General features: G+C 40.8%; 1 long non-coding RNA gene across 2 annotated transcripts in view; it reads right to left on the reverse strand.

Moving 5' to 3' along the window:
• The window catches only part of LOC102030624, a 187,664-nt gene that overhangs the window by 42,203 nt on the left and 125,258 nt on the right, over nucleotides 1-20,203 (reverse strand). Inside the window, exon 1 of one of the 2 annotated variants that reach the window (XR_260166.2) lies at nucleotides 13,257-13,457. The exons of the other annotated variant lie outside the window; for it this stretch is intronic. This is a non-coding gene — a long non-coding RNA (uncharacterized LOC102030624). Of the gene's footprint in view, nucleotides 1-13,256; nucleotides 13,458-20,203 lie in introns of those variants that run through there. 2 annotated transcript variants of the gene reach the window in all.

Raw genomic sequence — 20,203 nt, forward strand, 5'->3', positions numbered from 1 at the left:
AATTTAATAACCCTCATTTTATGCAACACTATCAATTCACAGGTAGTGCTAAATTGACTTCCTTCACCATGAGAGTGATCATCCTTGTTTATCTCTGGGTTTCTGAGTTCTCATGGGGATAAAAACAGTATCTATGTACAAGGGCTGTCGTAAGGACTAAATGAGATAAAACTATTACTGAATGCCGAATAGAACCATATGCGTTTCTAAACACACCGGCTCTAATTCTCTCTGGCTTCTGAAGTTCCCAATGCTTCCTCCAGAGTAGCACATTGTTCAAATGCAGCATTGAGTTTATAGAATATGTGTGAAGTGTCCAGTGGACAAAGCACTTATTATAGTTTGCATGTTAATTTGTCACCCAAATGTCATATGTTAAAATTTGGTCCCCAGTTGACTGTATTATTGGGAAGTTATGGAAACTGTAGAAGCTGGGGCAAAGTTGGAGGAAGTAGGTGACTGAGAAATGCCTTTGAAGGGCATGCTATCCCCAGCCCAGTCTCTCACACTCACTCTTGCCTTTCTTCTTGCTCTTGCTCTTTCTCCCTGCCTCTCCCTCTCCTCTGCCACAAGATAAGATTTCTTCTGCTACCCCCTTCTGCCATGAATCTCTGCCTCATCATTGCTCAGAAAAAGTGGAGACAAGTGACCATGGACTGACACCTCTGAAATCATGAGTCAAAGTAAATCTTTTCTTCCTTTAAGTTGATTTTCTTAGGTATTTTGTCACAGTAACAAAAAACTGACCAACACAGTACCCTAGTAACCACTGGCAGGGAGAGAAAGGACAATAAACACTTTCTGCTGCTCAATGTGTGTTAAAGGTAGAAAGCACAAATTTTAAAAACTCTATTAGAAAGTAAGTACATATTAACCACCACTTTGGATATCAAACATCACCTTAGAAAGATCTATAATATAGCTTCAGATTGTATTATTCTTCATGAACATTGGTTCTCTGCCTGGGAAAATGTTATACTTCCCTGATCCACTGATGGTAGACTTGGTCATGTGACTTACTTGGCCAAAGAAATGTGAATGAAAATTAATATGCCACTTCTGGGTAAAAGTGTTAAAATCCAGTACATGATCCACTGTGTTCTTCCCTCGACTCGTAACTAGCTCTAGAGCTGAATTGCAGCTGATCTTCAGTGGCTCTGTAGAATGGGTGAGAGAGTAAGAGCAAAACAAACAAAGGTAATTGATATAATAAACCACTGAGATATTAGGACCATTTGTTACCACAGCATAACCTGCACTATTTGGGCAGAGATGAATAAATGACAAAGGAATTCCAATGCAGAATAATCTGATGAAGCATAAGGTAGAATTAGACTGTGATGTAGGTGTCCTGTAGTTTACTGAATACTGAGAATATACTAGAAGGACAGTGAAGAAATTGCATATGGACCAAAATACTTACTCAAGGAGTTTTTAACCTTCATTCTGTACTGAGAGGAAACATAAAATCAACAGATCAGAAGAGAAACAGGATCAGAAACTGATCCTCTAAGCCAAAGCAAGCCTTAATCAGATGACCTTGCAATTTATCCATCAACCAGAAGGGCTGAGAAGGATGCAAACGATGATGTATAAATATTATTGGCTTTGAAATTATTGGCAGGGTAGCATACATAAACCCATAGCAGCAGAGCCCAGCTTAAAACCTCAGCCCAAAGATATTTATGTACATGCCCACAGTAGTCTAATTACTCTGTATCAAGTACCATGTATCAAAATACCCTTCACGATTATAACAGGTTTAATTAAATGCACAGTGAAATCCACTTAAGATGAGCTAATTGGGTAGAACCTGATTTTCCTTCCCGCTGCGTCTGACAGACATGAGAACATCCTGGCGGGAAGATGCAGCATACAGAGATGATGAAGAGGCAGGGGTCAGAAGCCGCTGCTTTGGGAGCCATAGCAGGACTAGCATTTCCCACAGGCAGTGCAGAGTTGTGGGAGGTTGAAAACAAAACTAGTGACAGCAAACTTCTCCTGTGCTGGAGGGGACTTTATGCAAATCCATTCCCATTCACGCTAATCCCCAGTCCAGTAAAGGTCAACTCCAACCTTCCTCTACTTGGCCAGGAACACTGGAGAGACCCTTGACTTCTCCTTTGCTTTATTCCACACGTCTGCTCCATTAGCCTGTCCCATTCTCAGCACACCATTCCTTGGTTCAAATCTCCACTGTACTTTCCCTGAATGACTGAAATCACCTCCCAGTCCTTTTCCTCAACATCCATTCCTCACACTGTGTTCTCAACATGAAGCCAAACAATCCTTTTAAAGGATCAGACAAATTGTCACTCTTCTGCCCAGGACTTTCCAAGGTCTCCCAACTCATTCAAAATAAAATCCAGCTGTTATGGTTTGTGTCTAGATGTCCCCCCAAAGCCTCATGCAGTCATGGGTAAGTGGAGCTTTTCAGAGGTGGCTGAATCTACAGTGTGTGATGCTGGCATTAAGGGTGTTTGATCAGTTCACTGATTGGTTCAGGACTGCCCAAATTCCAGCAGCTTGGATACAGTATAAAAGGGCCAGGAAGGCACTGTTAAGGTTGGTTGTCGACTGTGCTGTCTTCTGTCCACCATGTACTGTTCTCCTCTGCAAAGCCACCATGCCTTGGAGCCAGCCAATTATGGACTAAAGCTTCTACAAACTGTGAGCTAAATAAACCTTTCCTCCCTTAACGTTGGGTGTTGAGTATCTTATCTCAGCAATGAGAAAAGTAAATAACACACCAGCCAAGGTCCTTACAATGATTTATGAAGCTCTGTTTTGTTTTCTCTACACACAAACAAAAATAGGCTTGAAGGTTTTGCTGCTTCACTCTCCCTGAGTGAGGCAGATACAGCACCAGATTTAGAGACAATTACTGCTCAGAACTGGATTACTGCTTCGTATAGACAAGGAAAACATCATGTTTGTTCTCAGTGAGTTTGCAGTCTTGTTGGACAAATGCACAAATAAGGATTATCAGCAAACAGCAGTCCGGGGAATCTGGTTTTGATAGCCATCAGTTTTATTTTAGGTACCAATAATATTCATTGTGAACTTGGTGAAAAATTAATCTTTTTTAGTTGATTCATAAGTAAAATATAATACCTGTTAGAGATTTTAGGATCATTCTACTCACTAGGTTGGCCTCATGACTAATCCACTAACCTCAATCCCTCTGCATATGACATAGTAGTTGTCTCTACTACTACCAGAACAAAGAGCCAGGCATGATCCAGCAAAGTGTTCTGGCTCCAATAAGATCAAAGTCCCCTATGTTCAATACATCCATAGGGTGATAGTGTCCTCTGAAGTGTCTGGGTAGAAAGTGGGGCAGGTTGTACCAACCAACTCCACAGTCCAGAGTTTCTCTGGATGTGGGACACACCTGGCCAAGCTGAAGCATGATGTCATGAAGCTGATGGCTCCAGGAATGCTCACAAAGAACATTAGCCCCTCTACTGCTGATGTGAGGGATCTACCTTGGCTCCCACCACACAGGAAATACTCACTAAATATTTGTAGGTCGAAACTTCCTTTCCAGACCATGTTTTCCCCAGAGAAGATAAGAGAACAAAAGTTATACTGTATTCAGGGCAAAACTTTAAAAAAAAATCCGAAGACTGTTCTACTCATGGACAAGGACACATAGATCACTAAAATGAAACTAAAACATAAGATTAGCATGCCTCCTGTTCCCTCCACAAAGCTATATAGATGGCACAAACTAAGATCATAGCCCTTGGAAAAGAGGTGGCATGATTAAATTGGTGGCTTGTCTGTTTTTTTTTTTCTGCATAGAGTATTTTTTTGAGTTTTTGTGTGCTTTGTCATTAATTATAAATCTACAAACATTGGCAGAAATATAAGGATGTGTACATACTCACATATACCAAAGGGAGGAAATTTTTTTAAAAACTCAAAACTCAACAAACATGTCTTGGGAACTTAATATGTGCCAACTATCTTCTTGGTCATTTTTAAATGTGCACCCAGAGAGCTACATAGCTTTTCACCCAAACGTGTTTGTTGATGTTAAAAAGAGGCAATATTAATAATCATGTCCAATTACTAATAGGCATAAACTGAGACTGTCCCAGGCAAATCAGAAGATATGAGACCTATTTATACCTCGATGTCTCCAGCAAACCTCAGTGATGAATACTTTTTTTCTCTTCTTTTACCAATGAAGATCTTGAATCTCAGAGTGTTTGTAATGTCCAAAGTCAGACATTTGAATCTAAGTCTTTCTAAAGGCTTACGCTGGCTCCATCTCATGTGAAAAAAGTCAACCATGTTAAGAAATAAAAATGACAAAAGTTTAATGTAAAAAGACAGAAGGAAACACCACAAAAGAAAAAAACGTGACGGAAGAAAGGGGTGGTCTGCAGACCCATAAAGGAGAGGCTGTACTTTCCAAGAGAGGAAGGATGGGACAAAAGGAAGAGGCTGAGCAGGTGCCAGGACATACCAGTAGGGTGAGTTCTTCCCACCCGATGGCCAAAGGAAAGAGTCAAATCTCAGTAACTCAAATGACCTGTGGATGTTTCCTGATGTTATCTGAGATATATAAGCAGGACAGGTTACCTACTTCACATGGTACAGTGGCAACTGAAAAATGTGGGTCCTTTAAGCTGAACTAAGGTTTAACATCCTGAACCATCCACTTTGGTCCAGACAGCAGACTGGGTGGAATTTGAATACCCATCCTCTGTATCAGGGAGGTCTGTAGTTCTAGAAAAAATCCTAAATGTCAGTTAGAGATGTCTCTTACTTAAGGTCTATTTCTTGCTCACCACTGGTTTTAGTCTATTTTCTGTTGCCATAAGAAAGTACTTGAAACTGGGTTATTTATTAAACAGATAGAGGTTTGGTTTAGTTCAGTTCATAGTTCTAGAGGCTGGGAAATCCAAGATCATGGTAATGGCATTGTTTGGCTCCTTGTGAGACCCTTATACTATGTCATAATGTGATAGGAGGGCAGAAAAGGTCATGTGGGGAGAGAGGAAGCAAGACAAAGCCAAGAAAGCTGAACTCATTGTTATAGCAACGCTCCCCTTTGAAAACTAACTAATTTCCACATGAACAACATGAATCCGTTCATGAGGGTGATGCCCCATTACCTATTCACCTCCTAAAGAAGCTCACAGTCCCACTCAATACTGTTGCATTGGGAATTAAGTTTCCAGTCTGAAGTTTGGAAAGAGAAAACCACATCCAAACCATAGTGCCATGGCCCTGACAAATGAAGAGGATCTTCACAGCAATCTTCTTGGTTCTTTCTTCTTCCTCCCTTTTCACTAATCTCACTGTAATTGTGAGGAGCTATATCTTTGTGTTTTTAAAAATTTTTTATTTATTAGTAAATGTTTGCAGTACATAATGATTACATTCACAGTGGGGAGTTCTTCTATGTACCTGACACATCTTCATTTTTTTTATATCCTCTTCCCCTCCCATCTCCTGATTCCCTTCCCAACTGCACAAGATCTCCCTGTTTCCTATTATCTATCTTTTATTTTGTTGTTTAATTTATTTATTAGTTTCTCATATAAGACAAACCATGCAATATTTAACCTCATACGGCTGATTTAGTTCACTTAATATTGGGATCTGTGGCTTCAAAAGGGCCTTCTCACTGGTACCTCTGTGTTCTGCTCTACCCCTCATTTCCCTACAAATAGTCAGTAGGGAAATCTGCATGTGGTACCGGGTAAGAGACAGGAGAGAGAAGAGAGCCCGCAGTATCTCCCTTAAAGTCAGCAGGTATAGGCCTTATTTCTATTTCAAAGAGCCTGGGGTGAAATCAGGAGATTCCATTTGGGCTCCCAGCACATAGTCAGTAGGCCTTAGAGGGGGCAGTACCAGTCCACACCATTCCTTCCAAGAAAAGGGATGAAAATTTCCTTCGGAGACCAAATATACTGTATGGTATTTGAGGCCCCTGTGAGTTGCCTCTGTCCATCCTTGCTTCTCTCTTGTCACCACCTAAGATGGATCTCAGCTTCCAGCCAAGTATTTACACTCAAGTGTGCTCTGTGTTTTGGCCTCATGACTGCTTCTGCTTCTCTTCTGCAGGTAACTGCCTACATGGATGGCTAGACCCCCTTTACCTCCCAAGGTCTGATTTAAACATTTCCACCTGATTCTTAGCTTGCTCTCAGTCAGAATGATTATCTGCTCTCTGCTTTGATGATCCGGTTGAAATATTTCCTCCTGTCTCCTGAGATACTCTGTGAAGTGTCCACTCTCTTTTCCCAATTCTCTCACCATTTTATCTGGAAGCCTCTTCCAGTGTTATCTATCAGTTGGAGTAATTTTAAAAATGTCTGACAACTGCAGCTCAAGCCACCATCTACTACGGAAAAAAAAAAAAAAAAAAAAAAACACTGGCTCACACTTGAGGTTGGGGTGACCTCTCAGCTTCCCATCCTATTTCCCTTCCCTTCCTAGGTTGTCTCCACTCTTCGGTTGCCTTCCTAACGTAGCAAAACTCCAAGCTGTTTGTCCTTACTTCCAACACCATTAGAAGCTGACTCTCCTCTGCTACCTCTACTCTCAGGAGCAGGGATTCATATTTTCTCTCTGCCTAAGAATTGGCTAAGGTGTCCATCTCTGAATCAATTTCTAGAATGAGCTACTCTGTCCCCACAACAAGGTGTGGAGGCCCATCCAAACTGCATGGCCCATCAAAGGAGAAGAATGAAGTCCTCTAGCCTGATAAAGAGGACAGATGCTGGTCAGCAATAAATAGCCTATGTCCTGTGCTAGATTATAATCTTGAGACATATAGCATACCTCTATATTCATTCATTTTAGTCAACAAATTTCCAAGGAACTCCTACTATGTGTCTGGCACATCAATAAGCATTTGGGATTATTCACATGTTACATATAGTCTCCATATAAAAATCACCAAAAGTCCACCCTCATGGATCAATAACTATTGGTTAGACCTACTGTGCAATCCAGCCATGTGCTAGGCATTGGAAATACAGTAGTTAAAATAACACACACCATCTCTCCCCTCACAGACATCATACCAACAACTGTAAGTAAATAACAATTATGCTTCAGTAAAGTATTATGATTAAGCCAGGCTCAGAGCAGTTTAGGAGCAGAGAGAAAGTCTCCTGGCCCAGTACTGTGCACAGGTGGTAGAGTGGAGCCAGAAAAACTTCCTGGAAGAGGTTCTACTGGCATTGAGCTTGAAAGGATTGGAGATAATCCCTCAAATGTTTCATTTGGTGTCTGGCATGGGATGGATTTTTAAGACATGTTTGATGATTGAATGCATTAATATAAAAAATGCCCGAGCCTTTCCAAAATCTGGAAGGACATGGGCTAATTAAAGCTGAAGCACAATTACCTACCCCATTGGAAGGGAGAGCAGTAGTATGGAAAATCTACAATTTACTCATTTGGGGTTTGAAGCACATCATGTTCTCTGTGTATTCTAAAGTTCTGTCTACTACTGAAAGTCGTTGGCATTGCCTCCCTTCAGTGGAGTTGGGAGGAAGTAGTCAGAAGAACTTGAATGGAAAGAAAAAGTGAATCATGGGCTAAAAGTACATGTGCAATGAAAGAAATGGACAGATAATGTGGGATTAGCTGAAAGTTAACTGTACGTAGGAGAAAATCTCCCCAAAAGAAATGAATTAGCTGTTATTGTCTCAACTGTGAAATCAGGGTAACTTTTTAAAGGATTGCAGGAATTAGAGATTAATGGATACAAAGCATTTATCTCTGGCCAGTCAGAAATATCATAGCTGTTTCTTCTGCTGCTGCTCCTATTACTGTTGATATTGTTACAGTTCCCAAAAGGCGTTGTCTTCACTCTTCTCTATATGCCTCACCTGTGGTACTCTTTTATCCAGAGCTCCTTGACCAGCATGTTCATTCCTATTCATCCACAGCACTTCATCACCTCAACCAAGTCTTCTCTATCTGTCCCCTCACCAGCTGGTGAGATGCCCTGTCCCCAATACACCTGGCCATAGGCACTGACCACAGTGCAGTGTGACTGCTTGTGCCTGTCTTTCTCTCCCTCTAGCCTGAGAAATCTCCCTCCAGTGAAGGCACTGGGTATTTTAAAAAATATGATACCAGTTTCTAGCATACAACCTCTGCTCTGCACATACAGTATTTGTTAGCTCAGTGAAAGAATAAATGATCAAGTAACAGAAAAGTATATATTCATAGAGTATTGGAGCCAGAAGGGGCATCTGGACCATTAATTATGAGGAAGGAGCGAGACGGTGACTTGTCCAGATTTACACTGTATGAAAGTTGTCAGAATGGACTTAAAACACAGATGTCACGGGGCCCAGAGAGCTTGGGATTCTCTCCCTCTCCCATCCCCTCCTCCCTCCCTCTCTCTCTTCCTTTACCTCTCTTCCTTCTTCCCTCTCTTCCTCTCTTTCCTCTTATGGTTGATACATTGTGTCAACTTGGGGAGTCTAGAGGTTTGGCTAAGTGACTCAGCAGGAAGCCAGGGTGCTTACTTTGTATACATCCTGAGCCTGTGGAAGAGGAGGGCATGGAAATTATGTGAGAGCTACATGCCTCTTAGGTGGGGGTAGCCTGTTTACAATGTAAGGCAGGGAAAGAAGCTCCTTGCTGCCATTCCTCCCTTTTGCTCTGGCTGCTTTGCTGTTCGGCTGCCATTCCCCCCTTTGCTCTTGTTGCTTTGCTACCTTCTGCCTCGGAGCCAACCAAGTATGGACTGAAACCTCCCCAAACTGTAAGCTAAATAAACCTTTCCTTCATTCATTTCGGGCATTGGGTATTTTGTCTCAGCAACGAGAGAAAAGTAACCAAGACGTTTCCCCTACTCTTGATCTTGAGACTCACAACACACTACCCAGGGTTTGAGCCCATGAGGCCAAACCAAGTGCAACATTTCTCCAAGTGTGACTTACTGGCCACTAGTTCAGGGAGAAAAGTGATTATAGGGACAAAGAAATTCTGAAAGAGTTCTATGTCTTATCCTTCTGGATATTCTCCACAAGCTTACTCACTGAAGGCTTTGGGTAGTGAACCCCGTCTGATTTTATTTAGCACAATTTGATCATTGACTCTCTCCCTCCTTACTACTTTGTCTGTCTTTGTTGTTTGGTTGTGTGTGGGGGGGTGTTCATTTTCGTTTTTACTTAATACACATCAGCATACCAAGAAACAATATCTTGGGAAATGTCAAGCAAGAAAGGTGACCCTGGGTGAGCTGTCATTTTCCACAACTGTAGAAAACATCTCATTTTTCTTTGTTTGACTTATAGGAAACTGAGATCCATGAAGGCAAAATGATATTACCATGGCAAAAGCAATAGCATTCCCACCTTTTGATTGGTTTGGTCAAAAGTGACCAGTGTATTAACATCATGTGTCTGACGTGCTCCCCCAGACTACTGTGCACTTAAACCGTGGCAGTTCAAGTAGCTGTGAGCTGAGTTTTATGGTGAGACAGAAACTGATGTCTTCTGCCTGGTAGAGAAAGTGACTGGTAGGTACGTTGGAGTCAAGTTCATTCCCTCCCCGCATGGGTGCGTTCTGTCCTAGGCCAGCTGCTATTGTCCTTTACACTATGATTCCCCATGTGCACAGGCTCTTTTCATCAGTGACTTCTCAGTGCTCTTTTCATAGCATCGGACTTTCTTCTATGGCAGTGTCTGGGTCATTCTTGACAGTAGGAGGAAAAAGATTAAAATAAAGAAGTTTGAATGCTTTGCTAACCAAGCTGTCACATTCAGAAGAAGAAACACCATGAAGATCTTGGTGTCCTGCAGCCAAGTTTAAACTCCTCTCCAGTTTCTTCTACCTCTCTTTCCCCCTCCCAACCTCCTCCTCTTTACCCCGTAGCCTAACCCAACCCCAGCACTGAATATGGGGCCACCACACTCCATTTCTACTCAACTGCTGTGCCCTTCTCAGCTCACCAAAGTCCTACTCATATTTGAAGACTAATTCAAAAAGCACAGCCCCTGTTAAGTTTCGCCTCAGCCATGAACTTGGCCTGTTACCTGCCTCCAAGTTGGGACTAAACATATCTTGCCTAAAACCTTCCAACTTCAGGTCACATCAGCATCTTTGCCTCACAGTCAGCCTGTAGGTGCGAGGGTTTGTCTGTAAAATAATGCCTTGGAATCCAGCAGAGCTCAAACAGAGTCTTTGAACCGTAAGACAAAATAAAACTCCCTATGTTGCTGTCTGTTCCTTACCTCTCTGAATTTCCGTTTAGAAACAACCATGCAGAGTTTGCTGGGTTGTTAAGGAGACCCAAATGAGACAACACAAAGTGTATTTGAACACACTCTGCAATCAGTGACTGAGGCAACTAGAATCATACCCAGCCAGCGTCGTGGTACAGAAGGATGCCCACAACACATACTCTATTGCCCCCGCCTTGCAGCACTTACCACTTTTCTTGGTACTAGCACTATGGTTTAAGCGCAGAGTGCACTTCCCTACCTTCTCTAATCTAAACGCCATGTAGCACCTGGTCATAGCTGTCAAATAGGATCAGTCATTACAGTAGCACTTCGTTTTCTATGTTTGCATAGAAATGTTTTCCTTCTGCTTAACTAGTCATCAGTTTAGTCTGTCATTCCCCCCACCTAGGTTGGGCCCTTACACCTGCAGAGTTTACAGCCTTGTGCCTTGTGCCTTGCTTACAATCAACTTTGACTAAAAGACTAATAAGTGAAAACATGGATGAATAAAAGCATTTGTTTTCCATTGTAAGGAAAAAATCACATTTCACAAAATAAATTCCATTTTAAATACTTTTCTCCAAATAACAGATTTTTTCACCCACTAATCTTCACAATTAAAAATTTATATTCACCTGTGTACAAGGTCCCTTGTTGACATGCTATCCATGCTTCTGTGTTCATATCTGGAGTTAGAGGAGTCCTACCACCCTCAATTCAGAAGTCAGAGATCCTAAAATTCCAGTGGTCTGAGAAATACTTCCATATCCACAGGTAAGAAAAAAGGCTCTGGATTTTTTGAACCAGCCTCTTCAAAGTTGAAACTTTAAAATATAAGGGGAAGGCAACTTGCTTTTAAAGAGCCACAATAGGTACCTCCAACTGTGCTTTGGAGAAGGAAACCTTTCCCCGAATACCCACCATGCATCAGGCCCCAGGCCAGGCATTTTTATGTACATGATCTGCCCTAATCTTCACCTAATTCTGTGGGGAAGTTATTGTACTGTTTTCTGAACAGAAAGTAGAAGACTAAAAGAGTTCACAGGGCAATAAGTGACTGAACCAGCATTTGAATCCAGAGTCAGCTGTCTTTAAAGTCAATGTACTTTTACTCAAACCATTTACTTCTGATGTCTGGAATCCTTTTTGGAAGGACAATACCACCTTCACCTCACCAATAGCATTAGACATGTGTGGTTGTGTTGTACATAAAGTCTCAGACAGCTACAGCCGCTCTTATTCGTAATACATCAAACACAGAAGCCCATCCCTGGATCACAGGTGGCCACATCTCACTCAGAACTGAGAGCTTGAGAGCTACATTTCATGCTTTTCCTCAGCATGGTATAACTGTTCTATATTTATTTCATTGTTATTATCATTTTCATCACCCTAACGATTATTCAGTATATATACCAAATGTCTCCGATGAAACATGCAGAAGATGAAAAATCTTTGGGTGGGTTGGCATGATTCAAATTGTTAGTGTATTATTCATTAGTGTATTAATATTTCATGGACTGTATTTTTAAATGCAATTTAAAGAACAGGTAGCTTAAAATGGGAATGAGACAATATTATCGGATCAATCAGAAGCTTGAGCTTTCACTCAGAGCTTTTAAATGATCCTTCCAATCTGTTGGGTGAGAGAATGTGTTGTCAGAAATGTGGTGCGTCTGTGCTGGGATATTTGCAGGAAGGGAAAAGGCATCTCAGCCTAGAGAGGGTGGGGGCTATTAAAGTAAATGCTTTCTTTGCATTATGCAAACTCTGGGGAGCTGTATCAGGTCCAAAGTCCATCCTAGCAGGAGGCTGTTTCAGAAGTGGGAGATACACGGAGGAAGTAGGTACTGAGGTATTCTGAAGGCTGTACCTTAGCATGTCCAAGTCTCTCCTCAGAAAGAACTCAAAACACAAAAGCAGTTTTATGTAAATTCCCCTCTTTGAGGAACTGAAAGCAAGAATGCATATTATTCAAATAGGAAGGAGCAACTGGGATGAAGGAGGGGGAGAGGAAAAAGAAAGAAGGAAGAGAAAAACTATGTATATGTGTACACAGGGTAGCTGGGATAATTGTACTACTAATATCTGTTGGTTTATTGAAAGGAATTGTTAATGTGTAATTGTTTGATCAGTCTTACATGCCTATACCTGGTTATGTGTGCAACCATTTTGAAGATAACCTTATGTAATATAACAACCATTGTTAATATCCTATCACCTTGTTTTGAAACTCTGTATCATTTTTATTGTTCTCTATGCTGTTTTGTTTATGTATTTCTTTCTGTTATTTGGGGTTTTTTTTCTTTTCTCTTTAAAATGAAAAACAAAATTTGTATGTACATACAAGGACAGCTGGATAGATGTATTGCTGATGTCTGTGGTTTGTTGAAAGGAGCAGTCAATGCTTAAAATTTTTTTTCTTGACCAATTGTGCACACTTGAATTTGGTAATCAGAATGACTGATCTGAAAACAACAATATGCAGTATAAGAACCATTGTTGAACTCCTACCATCTTGTATGGTGAAGCTCTGCATCATTTCCAGTTTTTTTTATTACTTGTTACTGTCTTTGATTGTTTGATCAATCTTATATTCTCATGTCTGTTGGACTGAGCAACTTCTTTGATGATAACAGTATGTAATGTAGCAACCGTTCTTAATTCCTATCATTTTGTTTCAAGGTCATGTATCATTTTCATTGTTTTTGTGTTGTTTTGATTTTGTCTTCACTGTTGTTCTGTTAGTTCTTTTAGTCTTTAAAACAAAAAAAGAATGGATTTTATTACTACAGACTAGGAGATCAGGAGAGTAAAACCCAATCAGTCCCACATCCAGATTCAGGTGATCCCAGGGGAAAGAAAATTATATCCTGAAAACCTATAGACTCCTTCCCAGGCACTTTTTTACTTAACCACCCCCAAGCTCTTCAAGGCAGTGAGCACAGTAGATCTTCCTACTTTCTATAAAGAAGCAAAAGCAAATACCACCTGAAACTTGGTTTTTTGTTCTCATTTTCTGTTGTCCCCATTAAAATATACCTCTGGGAGCACTCCACTCTCAGACACCAACAGGGCAGCTTATATCCAAAGACTGCAGTCCCAGGGCACTTGAGCCTGAGCCTGTCTCTAGACTGCTGTAGAGGGAGAAGCTGGCGTAGAGTCAGAAGTTCACGTTGGAGGATGAGACTTGCAGCTCAGTGGTAGCGTTTTCCTGGCATAGGAGAGGCCCTGGGTTCAATTCCAAGCACTGCAAACAAACAAACAACTTATTGGAGTGCCAGCTGAAGTGTCTTGGAGAAGTCACCTCCCTTCCTTCTGAGCTAATGACTTGTACATAGAATGACAAGACTCGACTATCAAGAGTCACAAAATCAGAGGTCTGGAGGAGCAGGGTAGCAAAAAGAATTAGCAAATCAGGATGAGCATTATATTTGCAAGGGATTTAAGAGTGTTGAGGAGTGATGGCAGCCAAACAAAAACCCGTATGGCCTGGGGATATAAGCTCTAAAGTCAAGGGCTGCTGCAGGTCCTTTCAGAGTAAGCCTAACGTGTAATCTTTATCATCAGCTGAGATTGTTAAAGTTAGTACGGCATCCATAACCATCTGGGGCTACAGAACAGACCTCTAGAAAACCTATCTAGGTGCTTTCTTTGTGGGTGTACCTGGACCTAAAATCTAGCTAACTACTTCTTCAAAAATATAGTTACAGGCATAGGATTTCAACAATGGTAAGAGCCCTATAGATCATTTCATGTAAACTTTCCATTTTACAGAACCAAGACAAAGACAGCCAGAGAGAGGATAGGACAAAACATGCATAGCTCATAGATCTTATTTATTTGTCTGGGACACCAGGGCCCTGATGGAGTCTCCCAGTTGGCCTGGGATCTGCTGAGGAGGCCATAACAGCCATCCTACATTTGCTCCCCCCACCCCAGCTCTGGTCCAAGAAAGCAAGAACCAGCATAGATGCAAGGGCAGCAGGAAATGACTGCCCTCTGAGCCCTGTAAATGTTCCCAGAGATCTGAAAGACAGAGAGGCTGCAAAGACCCCCTTGTCTAATTACTGCCGGCTATAAAATAGTTTATCGTTTTATCACTATTACTGATGGCAGGAAAGAGGGTCTCTTAGGTACTGCACTTCCTGCGACCAGAACCACGTGGTTGTATCACATGCAGTGGACTGATGTCTGCAGGGATTATCTATTTTGACATTGTCCTCACCAATGTTCATTGGTTCATTTGTTCATTCTTCTATCCATTTACTTATGAAGAATTATGCTTAAAATGTTAATTATAAAATGTACTTTCCTTGGGCAGGGCCTAATGGTAGGCTGTAAAGAATCAGAGGTCGATCAGACAAGGTCCTTCATTAGCATCCAAGGGAAACAAACTTCATCTTTGCTGAGCATATACCAAACGCCTGGCTTGATATCAGCTAATCCTTATTGAATCCTAATGTGAGTGTTATTAGATGTCTTACAGATAAGAATCTGATGCTCATAAAACTCTGTATTCAGTATCATACAGGAAGCAAGTGATCAAATCCTAAGCCCACCTGGACCTGTTTTCTGCATCTCCCGTATAATATCACAGATGAACCAAGAAATATCTATAATACAAAAGTACTCAAAAGTAGATTCATTATAAGGTAGAGTGGGCAGTGATCAAGAGGAGAAATCCGCCTTACCCAGTCCCTCACCCTGGCTTTCTGCCCATCTCCCTTGTCAATTCCCAGTTGCGGAAAGCCAAGAACACCAACCAAAGCACACCATGTTAATTGAGCAGGGCCTCTCTGCCACTAGTAAAGTCGTTTACTTCTCAAACTGTTCCTAAGGTGTTGTAGAGACTGTTACCCCATGATCTCACTTCCCATGAAAAGAATGATAAATAATAATAATAGTTAATAATAATAATAATAATAATAGCTTCTCTGTGTGAAGCAGTTTCTTTGTTTCAGGAACAATACTTGTCAAATTTTATTTCTGAACTTTGCAACAACCTTGTGTTCATGGCCCCAATTAACAGATGGAGAAAACAGCCTCCCCGAGGATCTCCATGGACAGAAATTGCAAGTCCAGGCCTGCATTCCAACCCAGCTGCCCGTCTGTGTGATTTCAAGGGCACTCCTGCTCCTACACAGTGCCATCTCTTAGGCAATAACTGCTGTTGTCATTTCCTAAGTGCCAGCTACGGGTCTGTACCGTGCATCTGTCTTACTTTCTCACTACTGAGACACAACACCACACACTCACAAGTTAAAGGATGAAAGGTTTATCTTAGCTAACAATTTTTAGAGATTTCAATCTGCAGTTGGATGGCGGTGTGGCACACAGGCATGGCAGAGGAGAAACAGTCCATGGTATGGCACGCAGGAAGCCACAAAGGCTTCCTTCTTTTTTTCCCTTTTTATTCCATCCAGGGTGCAAACATATTGATTGGTGTCACCCACACCCAGAGTGGATCTTCCCTTTTCAGTAAGTCCATCATACACACCCAGAAATATGCTAAACCCACCAGGGGACTAATCTGGTATCGCATACCCATGATCCAGTATCACACATTCAGGATCCAGTCACTCTCAAAAGCCCCACCTATGAGCACGTGAGGCTTAGTGGGAACAAGATATAAGCCATAACAATGTATATTTTTCTATAAGCACAACAAAGCTGGGAAAGAGGTATTAAGTATTTCTACTTAATAAGAGTGTATGGCTTAGACAGGTAAAACTAGAGAAATAGCAAGCTGCATCTCAGACCAAGATCTGTTTATCTCCAATGATTGAACCATTCAGAGTAAAGCCCTGTGCTTTGGCACTCCCACACATTGCTTCAGAGAGGTAGGCCTCTGTCCCCAAGCCAGAGTCAAGCACCCTCCACTGTCATCCAGTCCCAGCCCCTGGGCAGATATCATTTAACAAATTTTGTGCACACATCAGTAGCTGTCTGTGAACGTGCTCATGTCTGTCCAACACTAACCTTCTTTCTGTCCTTCCACTTTTCAGGTTAGCAGCCTGCTCTTACCTGCTTCCAGCCTAGAGTTCATTGACACTACTCTTAATCTTTCCCCTTCACACTTCTCATTCCTACCTTTTCTGCAAACCTCTGCTGCCAAGACCTGCTAAGGGTACTCCCTCAGGGGCCACCAGAGGCTTGATGCTCCTCACCTGATAGCCTTTAATCTTACTTGCAGTACTCCACTGTGGAATACTCTACTAGGACCATTGTGTTTCCCTTGAAAGTCTCCCTGTTACTGATTTGCTGGGATGCTGCACTGTTCTTATTGTCCTCTAACCCAACCAAAGAGTCTTAGAGCTAGAGGAGAATTTCAGTGTCTTCAAACAAAACTCCTATCCATGACAGGAATCCCTTGCACAGCAACCCTGACATGGATTGCCCAGACTCTTCCAGAATCTTCCCTGGAAAGAAGAGCACATTACCTTGTGTCTGTTTTATAACTATTGTAATTTATTTCTGCATTCGCCATGGTTTTCCTTTTGAAGTCCCATCATTTCTTTTTAATAATTACAAAAGTAATTTATATATATTCTCATTAAAGATGAATAAATAAAAGTTTCATTTATTCCCCAACCTACTCCATTTTCAATACTTTTTCCATGCCTATAAAGTATACATATATGATATATATACATATATACATCATAGCTAAGATAACTCTACTACTAATTTCTATTAGTTCATTGAAAGGGACAGTTAGTGTTTATATTGCTTGATCAATTTTGCATACCTATATCTGGTAATCTGAGCAATTACTTTGATGATAACTATGCAATATAATAACTGTTGTTATTTTCCTATCATCTTGTTTTGAAATTTTGTATCATTTTTATTTTTTATCATCTTTAAAATAAAAAATATGCACTTAAGTACAAATAATGTTATGTTGTTTGTTTTCACCTTCAAATTATAATGTATATGTTTCTCCTTGTTTGCTTATTTAGTTGTACTTTACAACAGTGCTCCAGGCTGAAATTTAGTTTAAAAACCTTAAAATTAATAAATGTAAACTAATAATATAAATATACTACTATTTACTCATGGTCCTCACATCAATGCACATAAAAAATTATTTCCAGGCTTCTTTTGTTGAAGTTTTGTGTAATTTGCTGCAACAAACTTTATTAAAAATAAATCCTTATATACCTGTATTTTTAGTATAGGGTGGACATACCTATAGCCAAATGATATTTGTAATTTTTTTAAAAACGTATTTTCATTTAACATTACAAAACTGCTGGTAGTTCATTCCCCCACCAGGACTATATGGGACTACCTGTACCCCTGTCCCTTCCTTATAAGTACATATTTGGCTATCTACAGAATTTGCCAATCTAGACAGTAAAAAATGGTATCACATTGTTGCTTTAATTTCCATTTACCTGGCTACTAGTCATGGTGAGCATCTTCCCATGATTACTGGCCACTTAGTTATCCTCTTCCATGAATTGCCTGTGCATAACTTTCATCTATTTTTTTACTTCATTTACTGACTTTCCCCTATCAGTTTGTGGAAGATTTTATACACAGACACATTAATTAATGTAGGTCCCTATAACCTTATTCTATATGTGCTACAGATATTTCTCCAGACTATCATTTGTTCTGTTTTGGATTTTTAAATGGTCTTCACAATATGATGGCATCCACAAATTGTAAATGTTTATTCATTCAATTGTATTTTCCTTTAGGCTTCTGAATTTCTTCTCTTGTATAGTAAAATTCCCCTAAATGCCATGGTTATACAAATATTCCATAAAATTTTCCACTTTTTCATTTTTAATTTTTTAGCACATTAGGAGGTTATTTTTGTGTAGGGTGTGTGTCAGTTTTTGTCACTGACACACGTTGCCTGACACCTACAACTTAAGGAAAGAGAGATTTATTGTGGCAAATAGCTATAATCTATGGCGGGCTGGCTCCAAGGAAGAAAATTTCCAAGTTGAATTTCAAATGACTCACCTCTTACCTGGCCCCTTCCTAATAGCAAGTCAGCTATTGCACCCTAATAATCCAATCACTTTCCAAAAATTTCACTATGAGTACATGAGGCTGTGAGGGAACATCCAGACATAAAGCATAACATACTGCCCCTGGATGCTAAAATACTCATGCTCATTTCTTTATGCAAAATACATTTAGTCCATCTCTAAGAGCAGCCAAATTCTGAACAGTTTCAGCACTGCTGAAAAGTCCAAGTCCACAGTGTCCTCTGAGACTCATAGTCTCCTCAAAGACTCAGCTGTGAGCCCCTGTAAAAATCAAAAAGAAAGCTAAGCATCGCTGGCATACAATGGAACAAGGTAAACATAGGGAACAAAGATAGAGATCTTTTGCAAAAGGGAAGGGGGTAAAGAGAGTGAGGAAAGAAGTAGTAGAAAAAGTAATAAAAAAGTAAAACATGTTATGTACAGGTACTAACTCCCCATGACGAAGGTCCTAATAAAAAATGAGAAATAGATGGATAGAAAGAAATCAGCTCCTGACTTCAGTAGAAACCTATCTAAAAGTCAGCAGTTGTACCCATGCCACAGCCTGCAAGTTGCCCTAAAATTTTCTCTGCTGTGCCGAATTGGCACCAAAATCCAGCAGGGCAGGCATTTAATCCAATATCTCCATGGCTAGCACCCAGGGCAAGGTGTGGTGACATATGAATTCAAAGAGTTTGATCAGCTACACCCCTGCAGCATTGCAGGTTGAAGTTCTTATGGCTTCTCTTTTGGTGTACTTTTATAACTGCCTGTCATTTTCCTCACATATTACATGTTTCTGGCATCTCCAACTTCCTGGTACCTTTGGTTCCACTCCAACTTCTTCTCTGTACCTTTGGCTCCACTCTCATAGCTTCACATACTGGTCTCTCAGGGGTGCAGTTCTAGCCCCTAGATTTCTTCTGAAATCCAGATGGAAGCCTCCCTGAGCCCCAATTCTCACACTGTGCATGCTTATAAAACCAGCAGCATGTGGATAATACCAAGGTGTGCTACTAGCTCAAGCAGTAGCTAGGTCACCTTGGATCATGGCCACTGCATCCTTCATGTGTCTAGATAGATGAGCACTGTGAGAGAAATCCCAGGGGATCAATATTCTAGATGGCCTTTCTCAAACAGGACAACCAGAGACTCTTTTCTCAAATGAAAACTTTATAGCTTTGTACTCCTAATCCTGCAATGACTGGGCTCTTCTGGGATCCTGGGATGCCCTCAAGATATCCTTTCTATTGTCCTGATACAAATTACTTGGCTTACTTTTACTTTTTTCAACAAAGTCTCTCTCCAAGACACCAGCTTTATAGGTGCTTCCTCTGTGGTCAAGCTTCTCAGATGGGCTTTTTGCTCCTAACTGTTAGTGTAAACCTATCCAAAAGCCACCATGTATACACCCATGCTATAGTCTGAATGTTGAGTTGCCTTAAAATTTCCTGTGCCTTTCTGCTGCCTTTAATCTCAGTTCCCTGCAAAGCCTCAATACATGAGCAAAATGTAGACAAATTGGTCTCAGATCCAACTGCCAAAGCAGTCCTTATTCCCAACTGAAACCTCTTAAGCCCAACTCTTACCATATGCATTTCTAACAGCATGCTGGTCTTTTGATCTCCGATAACAATCTCCTATTATGCTCAATTTAGAGCATTCTAGGGCCTCTGTAGCTGGCATTACCAAACCTTTTCAAATTCCTCCCACAGACTAGTTCCAAAGGCTTCTAAATGATATAGTCAAGTAAATCATAACAATGACTCCATGCCTGGTACCAAAATCTCTCTTAGTCACTTCTTCGTAACCAAGACACAATACCTGAGACTTACAACTTAAAGGAAAAGAGACTTATTTTGGCTAATAGCTATGCATGGTTGGCTGGCTCAAAGACAGAAAATGATATGACAGAGGGGCATAGTGCAAGAAAGGCTGCTCATGTCATGGTGACCACAAAGCAGAGACAGAAGGGAGGAGCCAGGGAGGTAGGTATAC

This window comes from Chinchilla lanigera, unplaced genomic scaffold, assembly GCF_000276665.1.
Source record: "Chinchilla lanigera isolate Chin_1 unplaced genomic scaffold, ChiLan1.0 scaffold00013, whole genome shotgun sequence".
Classification (NCBI taxonomy): Eukaryota; Metazoa; Chordata; class Mammalia; order Rodentia; family Chinchillidae; genus Chinchilla; species Chinchilla lanigera.